Source organism: Eupeodes corollae, chromosome 1, assembly GCF_945859685.1.
Source record: "Eupeodes corollae chromosome 1, idEupCoro1.1, whole genome shotgun sequence".
In the NCBI taxonomy this organism is placed as follows: Eukaryota; Metazoa; Arthropoda; class Insecta; order Diptera; family Syrphidae; genus Eupeodes; species Eupeodes corollae.
The window spans coordinates 260,486,367-260,510,389 of NC_079147.1; the positions used below are offsets into that span (position 1 = coordinate 260,486,367).

The 24,023-nt window shown below is 33.7% G+C and overlaps 1 protein-coding gene across 2 annotated transcripts in view; it reads right to left on the reverse strand.

Moving 5' to 3' along the window:
* Positions 1-24,023, reverse strand: part of LOC129953818 (CD151 antigen-like) — a 138,983-nt gene that overhangs the window by 89,764 nt on the left and 25,196 nt on the right. The window contains exons 1-2 of one of the 2 annotated variants that reach the window (XM_056067301.1): positions 20,262-21,103; positions 4,895-4,931 (exon numbers count right to left, since the gene is read on the reverse strand). The gene's annotated coding sequence lies outside the window, so the exon portion shown is untranslated. Of the gene's footprint in view, positions 1-4,894; positions 4,932-20,261; positions 21,104-24,023 lie in introns of those variants that run through there. The other variant, XM_056067302.1, reaches the window with a different exon arrangement.

Sequence of the window (24,023 nt, forward strand, 5' to 3'; positions counted from 1 at the left end):
ATGATATTCAAAACAAATTCAAAAAATAAATAACATTTCCATTAAGTCGGTCATAGACGCTTGAGAAAAAAATGAGTGTTGGCGCAAATTCTATTACGTTTTATTATGCTGCTCAATGAGCAATAAGCACCAGCGGTATGAATATACCTAGAAATACTTTGGTAGCATCTTATCTCACATTTAAAATTATTACGACACACAATATTGTACACATGTGTCTAGTATTTTTAAGATAGACACTGTCATACGGTTTTTGCTTAAAGGGTGTTTTTTCAGTAACTTCAAAAACGATCCGCTATTATTCGGACAATCAACTATTCGGTGGACTTACAGATCCGAGTGTTAGATGCATGCAGCACTGCAACTTGACTCCATACAGTGTCGAGCAAAAGTCATGGTATCCGTGTGGGTATTCTTGATAAATGAGTTGTATAAATGATATCAAGACACAATTTTCAATTTATGTTTTGATTTATTCAAGTTCAAGTTTATTTAACAAATTAACACACGAAAAACAGAAAAATATCCTTCAAGGATCTTAAAAAGGTTAAACTAAAAGTATTAGTTCCTAACAACAATAGTGCAAAAGTCTTGGTACCCTAGAAGGACAAGAAAATTTAATTCGGTTTCGAATGTTTTATGTTAAGAATATAATTATCTAATATTTTGTGGGAAAACCTTTGAGCCTAATAACCTCTTTTAAACGATTTGGCGTAGAGTTCACAAGTTTTCGCGTGACATCTGAAACTTTAAATTCCCATTCTGATACCAGGAACTCTTTAAGGTGGGTTTTGCTCGTTATATTGTGTTTTCGAAGTCGCTTCCCTGGACTTTGGGGGGGGGGTGTAACTAGCATGTGGGGCGTGTTGTAGGCGATCCACAACTTAACATTTGTAGCCGTATGCTTGGGATCGTTATCCTGTTGGAAGTAATATGTGTCTACGATCCCAAGTTTCTCTGCACTTTGTTGTAAGTTTTGTTTTAAGATGTTCAAATAAACCTCCTTATTCATAATTCCATCAATTATTGTCAAATTCCCGACACCACTAGATGACATACACCCCCATACCATTACAGCACCGCCACCGTGTTTCATAGTTTTAATTGTGGTTTTAGGATTCAAGGCTTCGCCATATTTTCTCCACACTCTAATCCGCCCATCTGAGCCAAAAATGTTGAATTTCGACTCATCGGAGAATATTACGTTGTCCCAAAATTCATTTGATTTATTTTTATAATCCTTTGCAAAGTCCAGTCTTTTCTTTTTATTTATTTCACTTACGAACGGATTCTTACGAGGTGTACACGACTTAAACCCAGATCTCTGGAGCTATCTTGCAACTGAGAAACTGTTTTATTTAAACTAATCTGTGTAGCAATCTTTGCAGCACTTTTGAATGGATCTTTTTTGACTATACTCGGGATTTTCTGTTCATTTCTTTCTGTAAGCTTGTGCAGACGACCAGACCTGAATTTATTTTCGATTCGGTTTTCTTTATTGTAACGGTTAATCACATTTTGTATGATAGATTTGGGTCGTTCAACTATTTTATTAAATTCCGCATAACTTTTACCTTGCTCATGGCAATTAATAATAATTTGACGCTCATTAACCGTAATTCTTTTCTAACCATCGCTTTTTGGTTTTAAACAAAAACATTTCTTTAACCTTAACCTGCGCGATCGATCGCTTTGTACTGATTGACCAATGTCATATTACAAGCTTCAAAGCTTTTAATGAGAGCACTTTGAGTACCATAACTTATACTCGACACCGTATAAGTTTGCATACTATAGTATTTGAAGAAATTATTCTAAGAGGCGTATCAATTTTTGCATAATTCGTATACGTTTATGTTCCCCAGTATTTTGCTTTTTCAGAGGTAGGAAAAAAGCACCCTCTTAATTTTAGTCTTGATTATTATTTCTTGTTCATATACGGAACATCAACTTATCAAAGAAGGAGTTCCTCATTCACTCCCATCGATTTAATGTCATGTACTGATGTCGGTTGTCGGATAGTGTAATTACGATAAAGGTCAGTAATTAAACTGAAAGAAAACCACACAATGAACTCTGTGTGTGGCTAGGCTATGATGTTGGCCAGAGTTCGCCCACGTTTACTTAGCTATCATACTCGGTTGGCCGTTCTTAGCCAGCCATCAAGATTTATTTTACCAGATCACGCAAATTTCATTACACTCATTTAAACAAATACGTACATCGGACGCGGAATTGAAAAAGAACTTAACATAGCAGTGTAACCACACGAAGACGGTGACGTAGTTCGAACTGCCTTATCTTATTCCGTTCGATTGAAAAATTTGTTTTTTTTTTGTTCTTTTTTTAATATAAATTTATTCTTTTGATCTCGCTCAAGCTGAAAAGAAAAAGTCGCGGTTTTTAAGACTTGAGACTATAATGGAGGAAGGTCAATAAAAAAAAAGAAAAAAGTAATAATTGTTTTCTTATAAAACAAGAATTTTAATTGAATAAGTCAAGTGATAAATTGATATTGATTTTTTTCTTTTAAATTATTTTTGTTGGTTCTTTAATATAGAATTTTTAAGGAAATTATTGAGTGATGAATTTTTTTTTTTCGTTTTTTATTTATTCGTTTTGATTTATTTCTATTTAATCATTCAAATTACGTAAAAATATATTTTTGTTTAGATTGTGGAAAAATGAATGAGAACTGAAAAAGAAAAAATCAATATATGTACACCAATACCTCGATGCTGAATTGGTACTAATTTTTACTGTGCAGGGTTACATTTTCGAAGTTGCGTTGTTTTTTAAATTAAAAAATTAAATTTTTGTTTTGAATAACATTCGTTTTTAAACATTTATTTTCAAAAGATGGCCATGAATTTTGATTCAAACCCGCCATCAAATCTCGGGTATTCACTTTCTATCTGAAAAGCGACGTAATATTCAGTCGATGGATCGGGGAGTAATAACGACTTTCAATAGTTATTACCTTCGACGAACATTTAAAGTTATTTTAAGAAAGACTGATGGGCAAGATAAGCCTACCATACTAGATTTTGGGAAGAAGTTCAACATTGTGAAAGCTATAGAAATTATTTCCGAATCATGGGAGGACGTTAAACCATCTAGCATGAATAATGTTTAATGCAAAATTTGGCCTGAATGTGTTCACAAAATATGAGCACCAATTTCAATTTTCTAATGAAGATGATGACAATGACCGTTCGGTTGATATCTCGGAAGAACAAAATTTAACCCCCAAACAAATTTCAAAAGCGTTGTGACTGATTAACAAGGCTATGGGGATTTTTTTTAAAAACGATGCTGAAAGTGGAAGAAGTTTTAAAGTGTGCCAAAAAAAAACCTGTTCAGCAAACATTGGACCTGTATTTTGACGAAGAAAGTAGATGAACGACAGCAAATATGTATACATATATGTATATCTAAAAGTTAGTAAAATTGATGTCTTCACTAGTAAGAAACACATTTTCACTGTTCAAAAAATTGAAGTTGCTACCACATTTTAAGCAAACTTCAAAACTTGACGGTTCGGGATAATGACACTAACCGTCCATTTTTGTGCGTGAAATAGTCTTTCATTATCACATTAAAGCCGCATCGACTTTCAATTTAGGTAATAAATTTGTATTAATTTTTGAAAACTCTTCTTCGTTCTTAAATATCACCCTGCTGAGATGTTGTTTTTATGTTTGCTAAATATTTTGACATTGAGAGATTGATCATTTGATTCAGGAAATGTTCACATATAGTGTTTGAAGCTGTCAAATTCCAACTTAAAAGCATAATTCTAGAAGTCACATAATGCTTTGTTCTGCATTTTCATGTTTTAATAAGTTATAAAACAAGAAGAATGCTTATATGCCCGAATGGAATAATGTCGAATAAGACTTTATACTAACGTTTGCAATATTGTACTGTTTTTATCCATTTACACTCTGCTCAACAATATAAAGTCAATGACTTTCCCAAGGCAGTGGCGCCTGATTTTCTTTCACTACTCTACGTCGGGAAAAAATTTCCTAATAATATGGACAAGCCAAAACTTGTCACCTTAAAATACAAGCAAAGGGCTTATTAAGTAGACTTTATTAGGGAGCTTTTAGATTTTAAAGGTTATGAGAATAAAACCTTGTCAGAGCTTTAAAAAGCAACAAGCCTGCTCAAGCCAATTCAATCAAAGTGAGAAAAGCAAACGTCCTTTCTGCCCTGTTCTGATTCTTGCAGTTTTTTTGTAAGCTTGTAAGCAAACGCATTTTTAGTTATAAAACATAGTGTACAAATTATTAGATATTCCATTTTTGGACAGCTTAATCCTTCAATAAAGTATTGTTTGGTTTGTGTGGCAAAAAAAATTGTATTTCGACGTACAGTACAATAAGGTATTAATATAAGGAAACATCCTGTAATAGAGATCCATGTATATATTGAATGGTTAAAGGTTTATCACTTGATATCCTACAATTAGTCACTAATTAGTGAGACTATTGATCAGTGTCGTAATACAAAGCTTCTGTTTTTACATCTTCAGGAAGTTCAGAAAAAATTAAAAATTGTATTATTATTATTATAAGTTGAAATATATTGTAAAACAATAAAAGGTTATTAAACGACAATTAAAATAAAAAACAGTAGCGACGAATTAAAATAAAAAAACAGTAAGTTTTCTTGAAAGAATTCTAAAATTATTGATGACCAAATAGAAACTATTACTGATAATTAGCAACAAATGTCCCATTTAACTATCAGAATGTTACACTAGAACTAAATTGGTTAATTATTGGAATTTTATCAAATTTCTTAGAAAATTGCTTTTAAGGTTTCTTAGATCTCCACATTGTTCCAAATATTATATTAATCTTTAATTTCAAAACTAATAACTTACCTTAATTTTGTTTAGATATTAACATTACATTAGCAATCTGAAATTAAAACAAAAATAATGATTTAAATAAGGATATATTGTATATTTGTTTTAAGAGGCTTGAAAATTAATAAGAACTAAACTAGTTATTGTTATAAAATACTTTGAAAATGTTGACATTTTGGTTGACCTGAAATTGTATTTCAAAGATCCGTCAGTCAACTTTAAATGAATTTTATTTTACATAGAAATTCAGAAAAAATTTATACAACAAGGAATGACGTTGTTCAGATCTGGTAAAATGTATAATTTAAAGAATAAAGACAAAATTAGTTCTTCTTAAAACTGGTAAAAGTAAGTTCATTACATTTCCACACAAATTCTTAACAAAACGATAGCAATATAGTTTCTATTTGATTTATGATGCATACTTTTACGTTTCAATATCATGTATTAATAAATTTAAGAAAACAAATGTATTCGTCGCGAAAAAAATTGTTATTAATAGGAACTGTCGAACTTTATTTGCGTTCCACATTATCCACACTCCCAACGAATAAAACAAAACACAATAATGATAAACACAAAAAAAAATAATTGTCAAAATCTTCAAATCAAACTTCATTCGCGACGAATTAAAAATTTGTATGTGAAAGAAATGTCAAAATCGACGAATATTCGTTCATTCGTTGGTGGTGCTCATGTGAATAGTTCTTAAGTCTTCTATGTCAAAATGACAGTTAATCATTTTTTTTTTTCATTCAACTAAGAGCAGAATTCGATAGAATTCTGCAGCTGTAAATGAATGAATGTGACGAATCACTTGTCTATGATAACTAATGATTTAAGTGATTAGAAAATTAAGAGTCCCAATCTTAAAGTAAATTGATTGAATGTGTTGCTGTAAAATTTACCGCAACAAGTTTCAGTAGCCTATAGGCCCAACTATAATAGGCATAAGCTAGCATATGCGCGCATAAGTAAACTTAATGGAGTCTAGCTCCGTTTCGTTCAATTTCAGTTTCGTTAACTTAAGCAAACTTAAAGCCCAACTATAATAGACTTAACCGAAAGTAAGCTAATGTCAAAACCGAACGAAAAGTTATCAGAAGTTAGCGTCAAAACAAAAAGTAATCATAATGGATTCAAGTAACTTAAACAAATTTTAGGTTGAAATGCGTTTCAAATTTAACATTTGGTTGAACTCGAGCCATTTAAATGGCTCTTTCATAATGGCGCGAAAGTTAGCGAAATTTAACGAAACTGAGCAAAACTTCCATTATGATTAGTGACATATAAAGCTGCGTATTGGCTTTATTAAGTGTGCTATAGGTGGCCCACACAAGAAGAAAACCATGAAGAGTTTACCCAAGTTCAACGTATAGTGAGCATCCTTTCTCTAATTTGCACACCACCCTAAAATTAATATGACTTTAATGCCCAACGAAATCGGAATTCTAAGAAAAGTCACCTAGCGATGCGTTTTCCTTTCCCCTAAAATGGCCTGCACGTAAGTCTAAGTGTTTATAGTTTAAATTGCGAACTATCGGACGCTGTCTTGCTTCAGAAATGCCTCGGTTCCTAATAAATTACAAGAACGGTTTCCTCGCGAACTTTTTTGTTTTTTTAGACCAATTGGATTCGACAGACAAGAACTGAACTCGTCCATTAAGCCAAGGTTGGTGTTCAAATCACTAAAGTGAAATCGGCATGCAACCCAGCGAAAACGCCGGGTGTCGCAGTTAGACCGAGAGAGAAAACCAAATCATAAAAAAAAGGTCAGAGTAGGGTGGCATACTTGTCGTGGCATCTTGGATGAGGGAAGTTCTCCATAAATATGGCACTTTTTGAGAGAAACGAAGGAGAGTGAGACTGTTGAAAGAAAAAAAGTAAAAGTAGTGAGAAATGTTTGAAGTAGAAAAAAAAGAAGAAAAATCGTGTTAGTTTGTGTGAAACCAAATAAAATTCGTGAGGAAGGTGTATTTAAAAGGAAGGAGGATAAGGAAGATGCAGGATCAATTTTTGTAACCAAAAGAAGCTAATTTTTTGTTCTTCCGAGTGAGTTTTGTGCTTTTCCTATTTCTTGTACTTTGTGGTTGGCTATAAAGAGCCAAAAGTTAAACCTGCTACACTTTCGGCCGTTTCCTTTGTCTCCCGAGAATTTTAGACCCGCAACCCTTCCTCTTGTTTGTCAGGAGATTTCCCAAGGTCCCCTTTTGTTTTCTTTTATTGTTTGTTCTTTGAGTCATTCTGGGGTTTCTCCCTATATTTATAAAGGTTTCCTAGATCTTATATAAAATAAAATACCTTAACCTTTTTAGGTGACAAATTATTCTTTAATTTTATTTTAATTGGGAAGGAAATTTCCGCTTTTTTATTATTTTTCCTTGATTGGTGATGGTAAGTATCAGAATACTTCCTGGCGCCCACTTTTACTATTTTTTGCTACACCACTGTTTAGTATCTTTTATTGATTTTATAATTCATTTTGATTTTATTAATCGAGTTTAATTCTTATTCGTTGAGACGTGAATTAAAAACTCATTTTTGTCTGTCTGAATTTTCTCGAACAACACTTGGCTGTTAAAAATGTTGATACTTCTTTAAAATCTCTGTACTAAAATCTAATTTATTTAAATAATTTTTTTTAGAATTACACGAACTTTTTTATATACGCACTTAAGACAATTCATTAACGAACTTTTCTGAAATTCAAATGCATTACTGTAAAATAAAGCAGCCATTTTAAAATTTAACTTAGAATGAGAACTTTTCTCCCGAACAGGGTTAAAAGTATCAGACTCAAGGAAAACGCATGGTTTGACGCGAGCTGTAAAGAGGTTATTAGGGTCAAAGAGGTAAGTTTCCGTTGCTATAAAGCCAACCGTACTGGGGAAAGCCGGAAGAAGTTCAAGCAAGTCAGGATAATCTGCAACGCACACATTCGACGGATCAAATTTTTGCATGACCAAAAATTACGCCAAAAAATATTGCAATATCCCGAAGGCAGTACAAATTTTTGGTCATTTGTAAAAAAGATGAGGAATTCTTCCTCTTCCTCGGTTCCTACGCTCGTTGTCAATGACACTTTATTTGTTAGCTCTTTAGAGAAAGCTAATCTCTTTGTTAGGCAGTTCGCCACCAATTATACGCTGCCAGTGAGTGTTATGTCTCCACATGTACTTGAGCGAGTTAGTGATTCTATGGGAATAATCTTTTTTCGCACTCGTACTTCGGCAAGGGTCCTTAAAAATCTAAACACACATAAATCCGCTTGCCCGGATGGTATCTCCGCTATTGTTCTGAAGAGGTGTTCTTCAACGCTGGCAAAACCACTGCCTTAACTTTTTCATCTGTCCTACTCCTCAGGTATCGTTCCGAGAGGATGGATACCTTTGTCCAGCCCATACCCAAAAAAGGTGAATCTTCCTCAAGCTTTAATTACCGACCGATCGCACTTACGTCCCTTCTTTCCAAGGTCATGGAAACGCTGATTAATTATCAGCTCAAGAAATATCTGGAAGATCGAAAGCTTCTTAATGACCGGCAGTACGGCTTTCGAAGCAATAGGTCCACTGGTGATCTTATGGTTCATCTCACCGAACAGCGGACCAAATCTTTGCATCGCTTTGGAGAAAGTAAGATTAATGCACTTGATATTTCAACACCATTTGATAGGGTTTGGCATCAGGCTCTCTTATCGAAAATGCGTGCTTTCGGTTTTCATGAATCCCTGCTTCATTGGATTAGTAATTATCTTTCGGATCGTTCAATACAAGTAGTATTGGATGGATTCAAGCCTGAAACCCATAAAATAATAAAATAAATGATGGTGTGCACCAGGGCTCTGTTCTATCTCCAACATTCTTTCTTATTTTTATTAATGATCTCCTGCTTGCAACATCTAATCCAATACATTGTTGCGCTGACGATAGTACTCTTAGCTTTTCATATTCGTTTTCAGACTCACATCCCTCTTCTTCGGATGTGGAACTGCAACGACAAAATATGATAAGCTCATTAAATTCCGACCTTAACAGTATTGTTCAATGGGGATTAAAAAACCGCGTGGAATTTAATACTTCGAAAACGCAATGCTGTCTTGTAAAGTTAATGCGAGATATATCCCCATTACCATTATCCATGGATGGCACTTGCATCTCGATATTCTCGGTATGTGTGTCACAAACCACCTCTTGCGGAATGATCACATACGCGATGTCGTCAAAAATGCCGCAAGGTGTTTAGGTTTCCTTAGGCGATGCAAGAAATATTTCACCCCTTCTGATCTGGCTATTATCTACAAGACTTACATACGTCCAAAGCTTGAGTACAACTCCCATCTCTGGACTGGTGCTCCTGCAACTTACTTAGCCTCTTGGATAGTATTAAACATAGAGCATTTAAATTGATAGATGATAATGTCATCATAAGTTCATTTACTTCGCTTGAACATCGTCGTAAGGTTTCTTGTCTCATTAGTATACCCTCGAGTCCAACTTGGGCCGTACTGTCAAATACAGAGATTCGTTCTTTAGCCGTACTACGCGAATGTGGAATGCCTTACCACACTCTGGCATTCCTAGTCATTGCAATATTCAGGAATTCAAAACCAATGTGCACCGACATCTCCTTTTAAACCCTCTCTCCTTTTTCTAGTGCTCGATATTTGCCTCTTTATAATAAAGGTAGTAATATCTCCATGAATGTGTGCTTATTATAAAAAAAAGATACACAAATATATTTATAATTTCAAAAAAATAGTGCGATGCTAAATATGTTTAATTTAGACATATTTTACTTTTACAGCTTTGATGACAAAAATTTAGTTTTAACTTAAGTCAACGCTTTGCAGTCACATGATTCATAATAACTCATGACACAATCATTTTACTCGGATAATTTTAGAGAACCACCAATTATTAAATAATAAGTCAGAGGGAACCACATACATTACTTGAAAGTAAGATTTAACACTTTTGCCTTTAAGGTGAATCGATATAAACAAACGCAATTACTTTTTTCTCTAGAACGCAACGGTTTAATAACTCAAAGTTCAGTTTTATTGGTTGCAGTAATTTTTAAGTTCTACGAAACACAGTTTACGAATAAGTGCATTGGATGAGGTGAGGTGAGTTAAGCTCCGATTTTATACTTCACAAACTGAAACTAAATGTGCGTTGCATTAATTAGTCACAATAAGAATAATGTTCTAACTGATTTCAGTTTTTTTTCTTTTTAAACAAATGGCAAACCTATTTTCACGCCAAATTAAAAATGTTTTAAACACCCCTAGAAACCACCCACGATGATGACCATAAAGTAAGTTGCAGTTAAAGCTCTGCATATATTTTCAAACCCGCATAAGTACAGTGACTTAATCCACTCTATTTGAATTTTATGTCACGAGTTAATTTACCGCAAACATTTTGTCAGTGTCCATTTTGCAAATTTTGCATAAATTTTAATGTCCTCGAGACTAACAGTCAGAGTCGAGTCGAGTCGAGACATAGAAGTAGTAAAGGTGTCATATACCGTATAGCCTGCTTCAAATGAAGCAATAAATTATCCCTCTATACAAAACTATAATCAAACAAACCTAAAGTGAACGGCCAAAGCCACAGCGAAGAAAAACGAAATGACCACGAAAACAACGACGACAACGACGTTCGAAGAACGCAGAGGCACATCAAATTATATTATGTTTTCCTACCAAGTACGAGTATACATATCCAACCCACCCACTTTTATGTCGCTTTGGGTCTTGTCCATGTCCATATACCACAAATGTCTACATGGATAAGTATAAGTAGTAAACATGATGGACAAACGGGCTTATGACAGTTGACTGAAATGGCTCGTGCCAAAAACACAGCTAACTGCATGCATCGACATTGACTAGTAGGCATTACACCTTAGGTTAAATCTTTGAGTAAATGACATTTGGCATTCATAGCGATTTAAATGCGACAGCCGCCCGCCGTAAGCAACATCGATCGATGCATTGACAGTTGAAACAACTGTCACTTTTAAGCCTGAGTACTTTTCATAAATGCGCCTGATGACATTTGAAAGTATCATCGAATTGACAATTTAAGAAGCTTTTTGATAGAAATTTTCTCCAAAACTAAAACATGTCATCTTGAACTTGATACACACCACAACACCACCCACTCTAACAACACTTTCCCATAAATAAAACTTCAAACTTACACTGATGTGGCTAAGTTACACTTTTATAGATATTTAAATGAGATTTCTCTATGGCAGCATGGTGCATTTTTTCCAAATATAAATCCAAATCCGAGATTGGCTCACATTTCCGGTTGAACGAAATGACAGCCCATATGGTAGGTATGGTCGGGCTGTCACTTTGGATGGAACTTTAAGTGGGTAGCTGTGTTTACTTAATTGCATACATACCTACCTTACCTACACCAGACTTTAGAGTGATGATATAAAATGGTTAAACTTATGATTAACAAATAAAAAGGGTAAGCAATTAAAATATTTCACTTGCATGCTTCTGGTTATCGTAACATGGATCTATGTTGCTGCAACAACAGCAGCAGCAGCACGGACTACAACAACGTATTGGAGGTAATGTCGGTTATGCAGTGCAACAAGCAGCAAAACTGAAGTACATTAGATCATATCGCTGACATAGAGACAGAGTGAGCTGCGCAGAGTGAGGAAGAGAAAGACGACAGAAGCAGGCAGTTGTCGGCCTTGTGCGGAATGGTTATTCACTCACCTACGCTTAAATTTTACCTCACTTTAGCTCTTGAACGATTTAAGAATTAAATATGGCAGAGCGAAGCTGAATCTAATGCTAGGCTTCGAGTACGAGCAGAAGCAGACTGTATGGCATGTAGCATATACTCGTCTTATTATAATAAAGTATAGTTGAGTAATGCTTGCATCTTGAAGTGTTTATTTTTTCTTAAGAATCTCTCAAAAGTTAGAGTTTATAATATTTTTTGGACATTTTGATAGGTAGTTGTGGCATTTGGTTTTATACTATAAGGATTGTACAATATTGCGTGGGACAGCACTGGCTGGAGTTTGTAGTGTTGACACATAAGATAAATTTGTTTAAGATAAAGTGCGATTGCAACACGACAATCCGATGCACATACACAAATTTGTTTCGCTGTCTTGTATTCTGTAGATACATATGTGTATTTGAATAACTGCCGCAAGTCATGTTAATAAATTGGATTTAATGTGTTAATCTTGAATTAAATTTATTTTAACGCAACAAAACAAATATAAGATATGTATATTCACGAAAAGTATGGGAATTTTTTTTTTCATGTTTTTGTTTTTTAAAGATTCTCTTTAAACAGATTGATGACAGTTAGTGTATCATTGTGAAGACAGAAAAATAATTAATTAGCACAACATGTGAAAAAATATAAACAAAACAAAACGGTTTCTCCTCCCACTTATTAAAAACATTAAAAAAGAGATAAAAACAATACGCAATTTTTTAAGAATAATGGAATATCTAATTCACTCTCTTTTGTTATTTTATAAACGTCAAATCCGTTACTTATGATGTGCTGATTTTAACTGATTCTGAAAATTCTCTGAGAAAAAGTAAATGGAAAGTAGATTGTATTGTTGGGTTTAAGACCCTGTGCACACTTGGGTCACTTCACCCAGCTTTTCGTTTTTAATGTAAATATATAAACGCAGTCAATAACAGCTGGTATACATAAAAGCTCAATGTGTATACCAAGCATGGAGATATTAGAATTTGACACTTGATCTAAACATTAAACTGTCAAATTCAATGAAAAAGTGTCAATTTAACAGAACTTGTAACTTTTCCTTTGATCCACAAAGTTTAGTTTAGATCGGAACTTTAAAAACCACCGTTTTTTGAAAATGTCAATTCAATATCATTCCAACTGTTAATTGATAATAAAAAATAATGTTGGCAACCCCACCCCCTTGCAAATGAAAAACGGACAACGATTTACTTGTATGTACATGGAATGTGCGTACACTCAACCAACCACGCAAAGCAGAGCAGCTTGCCGATACCCTCGCCGAAACCAAAGCTGATGTGACAGCCCTTCAGGAGATGCGATGAAATGGGCCAGGCAGTAGAAATATTGAAGGCTGTGATTTCTCCTATAAGAAGTGTCTACTCGATGGGAAAATAAGGTAAAGAGTTTTAAGCTTTCAGGAAGTAAGTGAAAGAGTGACGACGATCGGCATTAACGCCAAATTCCACCATCTGAGCCTAATCAGCGCGCTTGCCCCGACAGGAGATTTTAACGCCAAAATTGGTAAAGAAGGCATCTTTGGTAGGTCAATCGGACGACATAGCCTTCACGACATTACATCTAGAAACGGGCTCAGGCTTATCGACTTCCTAGCCGAAAAAAAACATGGTGTTGAGCAGCACCAGATTCCCTCACCCAGATATCCACAAAGGTACTTGGCGGTACCCTGACGATCGAACAAGTAACCAAATCGATGATGTTGCTATTGACGGAAGACACTCCTCTACCATATATGGCGTTCGTACGTACAGATCAGCCAACATAGATGCCGACCACTACCTAGTTGGTGCTAAACTGCGTGTACGAATATCCACGGAAGCTCTTAGGTGAATAACAAGACCGAGTATCCCTAGAGCTTGCGAGATACCCTACATGAAATCCATTTGGTTGACGATCTAGAGTTTCACCCACCCGACCAGAGTGAGATCAAACTAGCCATCACCAGGATGAAGTCGAACAAAGCGGCCGGTGATAACGATCTGCAGGAGGAGCTTTTTAAATACGCTGGAGCAGAAATGATGGTAAGGAGCATGATGCATGCACCAGTTAGTTACTAAAATCTGGTCGGAAGAAGAAGAAGAAGTGGAACTTAAGCACCATCTGCCCGATTCATAAAAAGGTGACCACCTTCTCTGCGCCAACTACAGAGGCAATAGCCTCTTAAACATCATACAAGATCTGTCAAGCGTATTATGCGAACACCTGAAGCCATTTACTGAGGAACTAATTGGTCCTTACCAGTGTGGCTTCAGGCCTGGAAAATCTACCATAGACCAAATTTTCTCTCTACTCCAAATCCTGGAAAAGAACCAAGAACATAACATCGAAACAAACCATCTTTTCATCGATTCTAAAGCAGCTTATGCAGTGTAGACAGGAACGAACTATACCCTGCCATGTTGAGTTTTGGTATTCCTATCAAACTGATACGACTTATCAGGATTACGCTGGAAAATACTAGATGCTGCGTAAAAAATTGGAAGACTCAACGGAATTTTTCGAAACCACCAGAGGACAAGTATAGTAGCATCAATATTGTTCTTGAAAGAGTGGGGCGAAACACCAAAGCCAAAACATTTTTCAAAATCCACACAATATCTTGGATATGCAGATGACATCGACATTATGGGAAGAACCAAATAAGCAGGTACGGGTGCCTTCTCTAATATCGAGTCTAAGCGAAGAAAATGGGTCTTGACAATAACGAGGACAAAACGAAGTATTTACTGTCGTGAAATAGAAACGATTCACACCGTAGACTTGGTCAAAACGTGACAATTGACAGGTACAACTTCGAGGTGATAAGCGAATTTGTTTATCTGCTCTGCTGTTAATTCTGCAAATGACATCAGCGTGAAGATCAAACGTAGAATTACCCTTGCTAATCGCTGTTCCTTTGGCCTTAGCAAGCAGTTGAGGAATAAGGTTGTATCGCGAAGTACCAAAGAGCTGTACAAAACTTCAATCAACCCAGTCTTGCTGTATGGTACAGAAGCATGGACCCTCTCCCAGGCGGATGAAGGGTCTCTTGGTATCTTCGAGAGGAAGGTTCTAAGTACGATCTATGATTTGTGTCGACAGGCAAAGTAACATCTGGCGGAGAAGATTTAATCAGGAGTTATACGAGCCGTACAGCGACTTGCCACTAGTAAAAAACTGCGAGTTCAACGCTTAAGCTGGCTAAGAGCGAATGAACATCGAAGCTCCAGTCCGTATGTTATTCAACGCAAAGCCTGAGGGAACAAAAAGCAGATACAGGCCTCATCTCCGGTGGAGTGATCAAGTTGAGGCCGACAAACGTCAACTTGGTATTCGAAACTGGAGGCAGCAAGCTAGAGATCGAGTAAGCCGGCGAAAGTTATTACTTGAGGCCCAGGAGCACAATGCGCTGTAGCGCCAAGTAAAGTAAATAAGTTGTGCCGCAAATATTTTAACGAAAATAATATGGCTTTTCCATACAAGTTATTTGTTCGGTCTTCAAGAAGTTGACTTCTGCAACTTGAAATTAAGAAGATTTTACAAGTGCCAAATCTTTCAGAAAAAAAGATGTTTTTTTTAATTTGACAGTTTATTAATTTAATTGAGTGGTTAAGTTTTTATTCGTATACATGTTTATTCTTATTTGATTCTCTTCTTAAGCATAAAGTATGTTTACTTTATGGAAAGATGGCTTATATCACTTAAGAACAGCTTGAAAGAACTGTAAGATATGCTAACTATTTCTGAATAATGAAGTCAACAGAAAAGTTAAAACTTGAATGAAAAACTTAACGAAACATTTGTTTTTATGGTATTTGTATAGTTTTCATTCTATTAAAAAATAAAAGACTCCACTACTGTGGGAACATCATAAAGTTTTTAAGGTAAATTGTATGAATTAGGTGGATACAAAAAAATATTTTGACAAAATGGTGATTGAAGAACACGTGCAGTTGTATTTGACTGGAATTTAGCACTCACAAAAATGGGATAATTTTTAATATTCAACATCGAAAAACTCCTTAAATTTATTATATAAAATACAACCTCGCCCCCCCCCCCCATTCATACCGACAAACAATTAAGGTTTGTTTGATTTTCTTTGAAACCTCTCAAAGTGTGAATTCATTGAAAAAAATCTTGGCTTTGATCAAGTGACATTATGTCAAAGTCATTTTCGGCCCTTTCATTCATACAAAAAAGTGTGAAGTCATATAAAAGGAGTGTTCTTGTTGTGATGACACGATTTCTTTGCTAAATTGTAAACATTTAGCTATCTATGTGTATCTTTCTACCTTCAATTTCAAATCTTCTAGGAATTTCATAATTATTACACAAAAATTATATAATAACTGCACCTTAAGTCCAAACTCAATAAAAAAAGGGCCTCAAATATTTGGTCTACGCACATATCACAAAGAGCTCTTCTAAATATATCACACCTACGTTTGTTCCATTTACACGTGATGATTGTGTATTATGTTTGTCTACTTATTTACTTAATATCACACATATCAAAAAAGAATCCAAAAGCCGGCATATTTCAGAGAAATTATACTTAGGTACAGCCCACACTACTTAACTTATCAGTCAAATTGGAAAAACAAATAAATAAATTAAAGCTAAGGCATAGCGTTTTTTTGTATTTTGTTTTGCTTTGGTTTTGTTTTGTTTTCGGGCTTCTGGTCATATAAAAAAATATCTTTCTCTTTGTAGGTCGAAAAAATAATAAATAAATTGATATATTTATTTTGGTAAGTCTAAGTAGTTAGGTATCTAAAGTGTTGTATTTTTTTGACATCGTAAGATATAAAGATATGAAGTTTAATAACTATTATAACTGACTTGATAAAATAATAATGAAATGTATACTTTGATAACTTACAAATCGTTTAGGTAAATAAACAAAGCACCTTGATAAACGTGCTTATTTTGTTTTTTCGTTTTAATGAATGGGACTGCTTTTGGCACTGTCACACCTTAAGGCAGACGAACACAATTATAAAAGCATAAGGTGGCACATCCATCAGAGGAACTTAAAGGCAGTATGTGAATTGGATTAAATTCACACTTATTGTGAATTCCGATTTTTGACACATACCTACGTAAAAACGTCAAAATTTAAATCTGAATTAATCACAACTATACCTTGGTCGGGGTTCAAGGTTTAAAGACAATAAACAATTAAACTGAAAATAAATTGTTGGACAGTAGAACAATAATGTTTTAATATTTGATGCGTTTATTTTACCTTAAATTGTCAAAATGAATCTTCCTGGCATTAGTTCAACCTATTTTCAAACTAATTATTAGCTACAAGTAACTGAAGTTTTGTCGTTACTATTAAGGCCAAATGAACTCATTACAGAACGAAATCAGAGAACTTTTTTAAATGAAGCAAAATATATTCCCGCAAAGCTTTAACAAGAAGCTCCAATGCCATCAAGCGAACTGCTTCATCCGCTCATAAAAGAAGCCTGGACCACCGAAAGTTTCTCCCATGAGTGGAAGAAGGGAATTATCGTCAAGCTGCCAAAAAAAAGGAGATCTTACAAAAGTGCGAAAACTGGAGAGGAATTTGCGTTCTACCAGCCGTTGCCAAAATAGTGGCAAAAGTTATACTGGATCGCATCAGAGAACACCTTGAGGCCACACTCGATTGCGAACAAGCACGGTTCCGCGCTGAATCCTCCTGTATTGATCATATCAACACCCTGCGGATCATTATTGAACAGTGTGTTGAATATCGATCACCACTACACCTGCTGTTCATCGACTTCGAGAAGGGCTTTGATTGCGTTAACAGGGAGTATATCTGGTTAGCTTTGCGGAGGAGAGGCATCCCAGAAAAACTAATTGCTGTTATTAAAGCAGCATAAGATGGATTTAAGTGTCACATTTTGCACGATGGTAGGTTGTCAAATGATTTTGAAACCCGAGCGGAGTCAGACAGGGCTGTATTCTGTAGCCAATCCAGCATCCAGCTTTGTCAGGTAGCGGAAGGATCCAATTAACTTTAACATTCTATTGAAAGCACTTGGATTACGCGGACGATGTTTGCTTACTCTCTCATAGGATCAAGTGTGAAGAGAGAAGAAGTTTTGGTTGTGAGGCTGAAAATTAATTCCGGGAAAACAAAAATGATCAGCCTCGTAACCCGATTATCCTCTCAAATAAAAAATGGAGAACTTTCAATACTTTGGAAGTATCGTTTCTATCGAAGGCGGAACCAAACATCTGCCGCATCAGAAAAGAAAAAGCGGCGTTCGGTATGCTGTCAAAAATTTGGAGGAATAACTCTATTAGCTTAAGAACAAAGCTACGATTGTTTCGCACAAATGTCGAATCTAGACTTCTTTATGGGTGCAGCACTTGGAAGGTTACTTCAGCCATAACAATAAAGCTGCAAACCTTTGTGAATATATGTCTTCGTAACATCCTAAGGGTTTGCTGGTCAAACCGTATATCAAATGAGGTCCTTCATAGAAGGACAGGTCAGGAACCTATAGAGTCTATAATACGAAGACGTAAGTTGCAATGAATTGGACATACGCTTTAAAAAGGTAACGAACGAAGAAGAGCCGGACGACCAAGAAGTACATGGCGCAGGACAGACGAGGTGGAATCGGCGTCACTAGACAAGAGTTGGAGGGAGCTGAAACATATCTCCTGAAACCGTACACGACGACGCGTAGGCTTAATAGAGGCCCTATGCCCCTTGAGGGGTTCCCAACAGACTTAACAGGTCTGAGGACCTAAGTAAGTAAGTAAAATGTATTGCGGCATAAATTTACAATTGACCCCCAATGTATTTTGAATTCAGTCAACAAATCAGAACTGGTGCAAACTGGATTATGTAGTTCAAGATTAAATTTTGACATTTTCACGTAGGCACAGTGACAACAAATTAAAAAATTTAATTAAGTCCAATTTACACCATGGTTTAAACTCAGTGACTTATAGCCTTGTTATGAATATCAATTTGATAGTCGATAATTTCTATCAATTATTTGATAAGTTGGTATTATGGGTATCAACTTTTAGACCGATTGTGAATTCTTATCAAAAGTTCATTGTGAATGAATTATTTTATTTTGTTTCACGTTTCATATGTGAAGTATTTGCTGTTTTTTGACCACTAAAGACAAAAAATGACTTGTGGAAAAATGTAAGTTGCTTTAATAAGAAATTAGAAATTACTTTGTTTCTTAATATGATATTCTTTTATTTAAGAGCAGAATAGTAAGCAACAGGAAACAGTTGTGTTATAAAGGATATGCTGAAGTAAATCCGATTTTTAATAACAATGACTGACACTGCTCAACTGGTAATTTCCTTGAACGAAGAATTTTAAGACAGCTGTCCATTTAAGTTATTTTGGAATAGAATGCTGATTGTTGATTGGTTTAAATTTATTATCGTTTAACACCTCCAGGAAATCTTGTTTGGAAAGTCTAAAGTCTTGAATGAAACTACAACTGATTTTAACTAACCAAAGCAAAAATTTAAAAGAAAGGAGGAATTAATAACATGAGTTTGTCCAAATCCATTAAGTCTGAAGAATCTCTCAATGCTTAGCAGATTTTTATTTGCTGATTGAAATTATAGGTTCATCAGGTTCATCCTCCAAAAAAAAAAAAAAAAACGAAGTCATCATCCTTCATGATTTTTTTCCCTTTTAAAAATCCTAAATAAATGATTCTGTTTACTTTTTAACGAAGAATTTATGCGTATCTATTTTGTTGAATATCCGTAATACCATGTCTTTCAAAAAAAAAACATTCACAATAATGAGAAAATCTTAAAAAATTCAAAGTCCATCACAAATGTCTATTGTTGATAATCAAGTATCTTGTTGACAGTTGATAAGTAAAATAGGGCTGTAAGCCATGATTTAACCCTTGATTCCCTTTGTTTCAACTAGGTTTAGGAGAAAACATTTCTATCAACAATTTATTATCAGAAATATAGATGGAAACAAATTTCTGCCTTATCTGAATAACAAATTCAATGATAAATATTACTTGACGTTTAACGGTCTTTTCAAAAATAACTTACAATTCATCACTTCTTTGAACATCACATACATATAACATTATTTTTCATAATTAACAAGATTAACAAATTTTTCAAAACTTTTGACTACCTCCATTTTGACAGATGGGTGCGTTCATTAATTAACTAACTTGCGGTCAAATCACGACATCCGTGAACGTATAAATCGTGCTTAGTGATTCTTATCTTGCTATACGTGATCTAAGGTATACAAAGTTTTGCGAAACATTTAACATTTCGATCTACGTTCGTGATCGCATGAAACATAAACGATTGTATTAGAACCTTTGAATTTAAGACAGTTAAATCTTAAAACATACTATCCATCACTCTTCACTTTCCTTTTAAATCTGTCATACCATCACGGATGTCAAAATATCCATGTCATTGAATTTACACGCAGCAACATTCATTAATCAAAACAAAACTAAACTAAATTAATTGCGTGAATAGATGCCCCACTTTACCGCATAAGGCACCGATAACACTTTATACAGATAACAATAACTAATAAATATAAAAAAAAAGGAAAACACAAAACTAATAACAACACAAACCTTGAACTTTTTTCCCTGAACACACAGACTTTTAGTTGTTGTTGATTTTTTGTTTTTTTTTTTTATAGAGATAGTGCAAAATTTATTTTTAATAACTGATCTAATGAATAAATGGTCGGTTCCACTCCATTTTTATAACTTAAATAGAATTGGCACTTTGCACAAGATAAACACTTTTAAGGTGAAGGTTTGGGGCAAACCCTTTGTTTGCAAATTACACGCTCGTCTACCTTTCTCACGTTACACTGCACTATCTAGCTATCTGTCAAGAGCAGCTGTTGTTATAATTTTATTATTATTACTTTTATTTTTCAAGTTGAAACAGTTTACACAGTGGCATAAGAATATAAGAGAAATTATACAAAAAGGGGAGCAAACACTCGCAAAATAATATTGATATAACTTCGAACGAGTGAGATAACTCAGCAACAACAGCAAAAATGATAATAGCTTCGCAAATTTGAGAGACCATCAAATAAACTTATTTTTTTATTTATATTTTATAAGTACAGAGGAGAGACAATATTTATTTTTCGCGCAAAACACGTTTATTAAATAATAACAGTGAACTCCGAGGGTAACAAAACAATGATTACATTATCAATATTATTTTTAAATGTATAACGTGTCATTCAAATTTGACACAATTTATTGTTTCACAATCACTGGATTTTTGTTTTCAATAAAATTAAATCACTCATAAATATTCAAAATGTTTAACTACAAAAATTAGTATGTTCAAACTGTAGGTAAGTAAGTATTTCATATAAATCGGGTTGGTAGGATTTTCAACCGCACGATACTAGCGACGCCAATATACTACCAAACACGATGAATAAAGACGCAAGACTAAAGACAAAATATAAACGAACTTCGTCTACACGCATCCATCCACCGCCCGTCAGAAAAAAGAAAACATTTGTATGACGAGACGACGCTGACGGTGAGTTGAATGAATGAATGAATGAATTCACTGAACTATATTACCGACTATACTTGTTTTTTATTTTTTGAAATGTTTTGGAATTGAAAATGTAAACAAGTAGTGGGAGAAACAGCTGATTGTAAAAGAATTGGTAAACCGGAACGGAGTAGGATGGTAGAGTCAATGGCTAATTGAATTGTTGGTAGATTGATGATAATGATAAAAAATGAGCGTGATACACGGTGTTTTGTTTTTGTCAGTTATGTGAGATATTTTAAATAATTTTGGTACATTTTGCAGAAGATTTTTAAACAATATTACAGACTTAAAAATTGTACTTTTTACGTGTTAAGCTGAACTGTGTCTCGATCTTCAGCTGATTGGATTTTATTGAAGCTGTGATGTAAAATTTGAAACGTTCTTTTTTTGTCAAGCAATCGATATGTCAAAAAACAATTTTGAAAGATAAACTAATAATTAATTACAAAACAAATCGGGTATACAAAAAATAGATAGATAGAATTCATGGAACAATAGAAAAATAACATAACATATTTTCTTAAAAGCATTTTTAACATTATTTATCATAGGAAGTTATTGTAACCAGCTGAATTGAAAATGTTGTCATTTTTCGACTTTTCAATTAAGGTAATACAACAGAATGATGCAGAAAGGAGTTTTAAAATAATTGAATGGGAATCTTATACTATAGTAATTTAAAATAAAATCCACAACTGGGTGCACGCACTTTCTCATGTATATCCAGAGTTCGTTTACAAATATTTTCTGTATTTTAAGATTTAAAAATGCATTAAATGCCATTTGATTTTTTAAAAAACCTTTATTTTTTCAAAATGTTTGCTTGAAAATCGTAAGAGTTGTTTTTAACTTCCCAAAGGAAGTTAATGTAATTGAAAATTTTGACATTTCTCGACGTTTCAAAGTCCCTAGAGTCGAAATAAAAGATTTTTAGAAAGATGTCTGTGCGTGCGTGTGTACGTACGTTTGTACGCCGTCCGTACGTTCGCGACGTTTTTTTCGTCCTCCATAGCTCAAGAACCACAAGAGATACCGACTTCAAATAAATTTTGTTATACAGATAATAAGGCAGAAAGATGCAGAAAGGGCTCTCAAGAAAATTGCGTGGGCGGTTTTTTTACCATAGAAGTTTGAAAAAAAGGTGAAAATTTTGGTTAACCCTAAATATCTTACGAACCAAACACGCTAGAGACTTGAATTAAATTTTATATAATAAATTGTAACGTGATACCAAACAGGCATATACGGTTTTTTTATAAATCAATAAAAGGAAAAAACATTTGTCACCTCTAAAATTGTACGACTAAAATATGATTTTATCTCCAAAATGACTTTGTACAACGAAGAATAATGTTTTTGACATCTGATAAAATTTTGAGAAAAATCGAATAGACGGTTTTTTTTATAAAAAATAAAATTCCAAAAAAAAAATTACTCAAAGTTGGTAAAAATTGAATATCAATTCAAATATCTTTTCAAAAACTTGAAATTTAGGCTTCAAACTTATTTTATATTATAAAAAATATTGATTTCAACATTTTGAAAAATGTTGAGAAAAATCGAATTGACAGTTTCTTACAAAAAATAAAAACCTCAAACAAAATTAATAAAAATTGATTTTCGACTCTTTTCAAAACTTTAAGATATTGGCTTTAATTCACTTTTATCTTTCAAAAAATATTGTTGTCAACATTCAGTAAAATTTTGAAAAAAATCGAATCGATAGTTTTTTTTACAAAAAATTAAAAACCGAAACAAATTAACAAAAGTTGGTAAAAATATATACAAATATTCTCGACTCAAATATCTTTTCAAAAATTTGAAATTTAGGCTTCAAGCTTATTTTATCTTATACGAAATATTGTTTTCAACGGGTCTACCACGATATCTAGAAATTAATTATCTAGAAAGTAAAAATCACGAATATGAAAATCTCGAAAACAAAAATCTAGAATGGAAAAAATCTCGAAAACAAAAATCTAGAAAATAAAATCTCGAAATGCCAAAATCTAGAAAAAAAATCTCGAATGCAAAAATTCGCGCGAACTTTAAACATTGTCTCAAAAATACAAACTTCTCCTTAACAATCTTAAAGTTGACAAGTAAAGTTATCTATCATACAATTGCACATTGCTACTCATGCAACTATTTTTCTTGCTCAGAAAATAAAATATTGGGTAAACTGATGTATTTATGTTTTATTGAGTTTTAACTGTTAAAAATACAAAAAAAAAATCTCGAATTTTTATTTTTTTTCGAGATTTTTTTCTAGATAGAGTCTTTCGAGATTTTTGTTAATTCTGGATTTTTGTGGATTCGAGATTTTTGCGTTCTAGATAATTTTTTTTTATTTTCGAGATTTTCGGCATTCGAGATTTTTGGCATTCTAGATTTCGTCATGATCCCGTTTTCAACATTAGGACAAATTTTGAGAAAAATCGAATTGACAGTTTTTTTTACAAAATATAAAAACCTAAAATAAAATGTATAAAAGTTGATTTTCGACTCAAATATGTTTTCAAAAATTGTAGATATTGGCCTTAAACTACTTTTATCTTTCAAAAATTATTGTTGTTAACATTCAATAAAATTTTGAAAAAGATCGAATTGACAGTTTTTGTACAAAAATTTAAAAACCTAAAAAAAAATTAACAAAAGTTGGTAAAAATTGATTTTCGACTCAAATATCTTTTAAAAAATTAAAAATATTGGCTTCAAACTAATTTCATTAATAAGAAATATTGTTTTCAACATTCAATGAATTTTTAAAAAAAAAATAGAATTGACAGTTTTTCTGA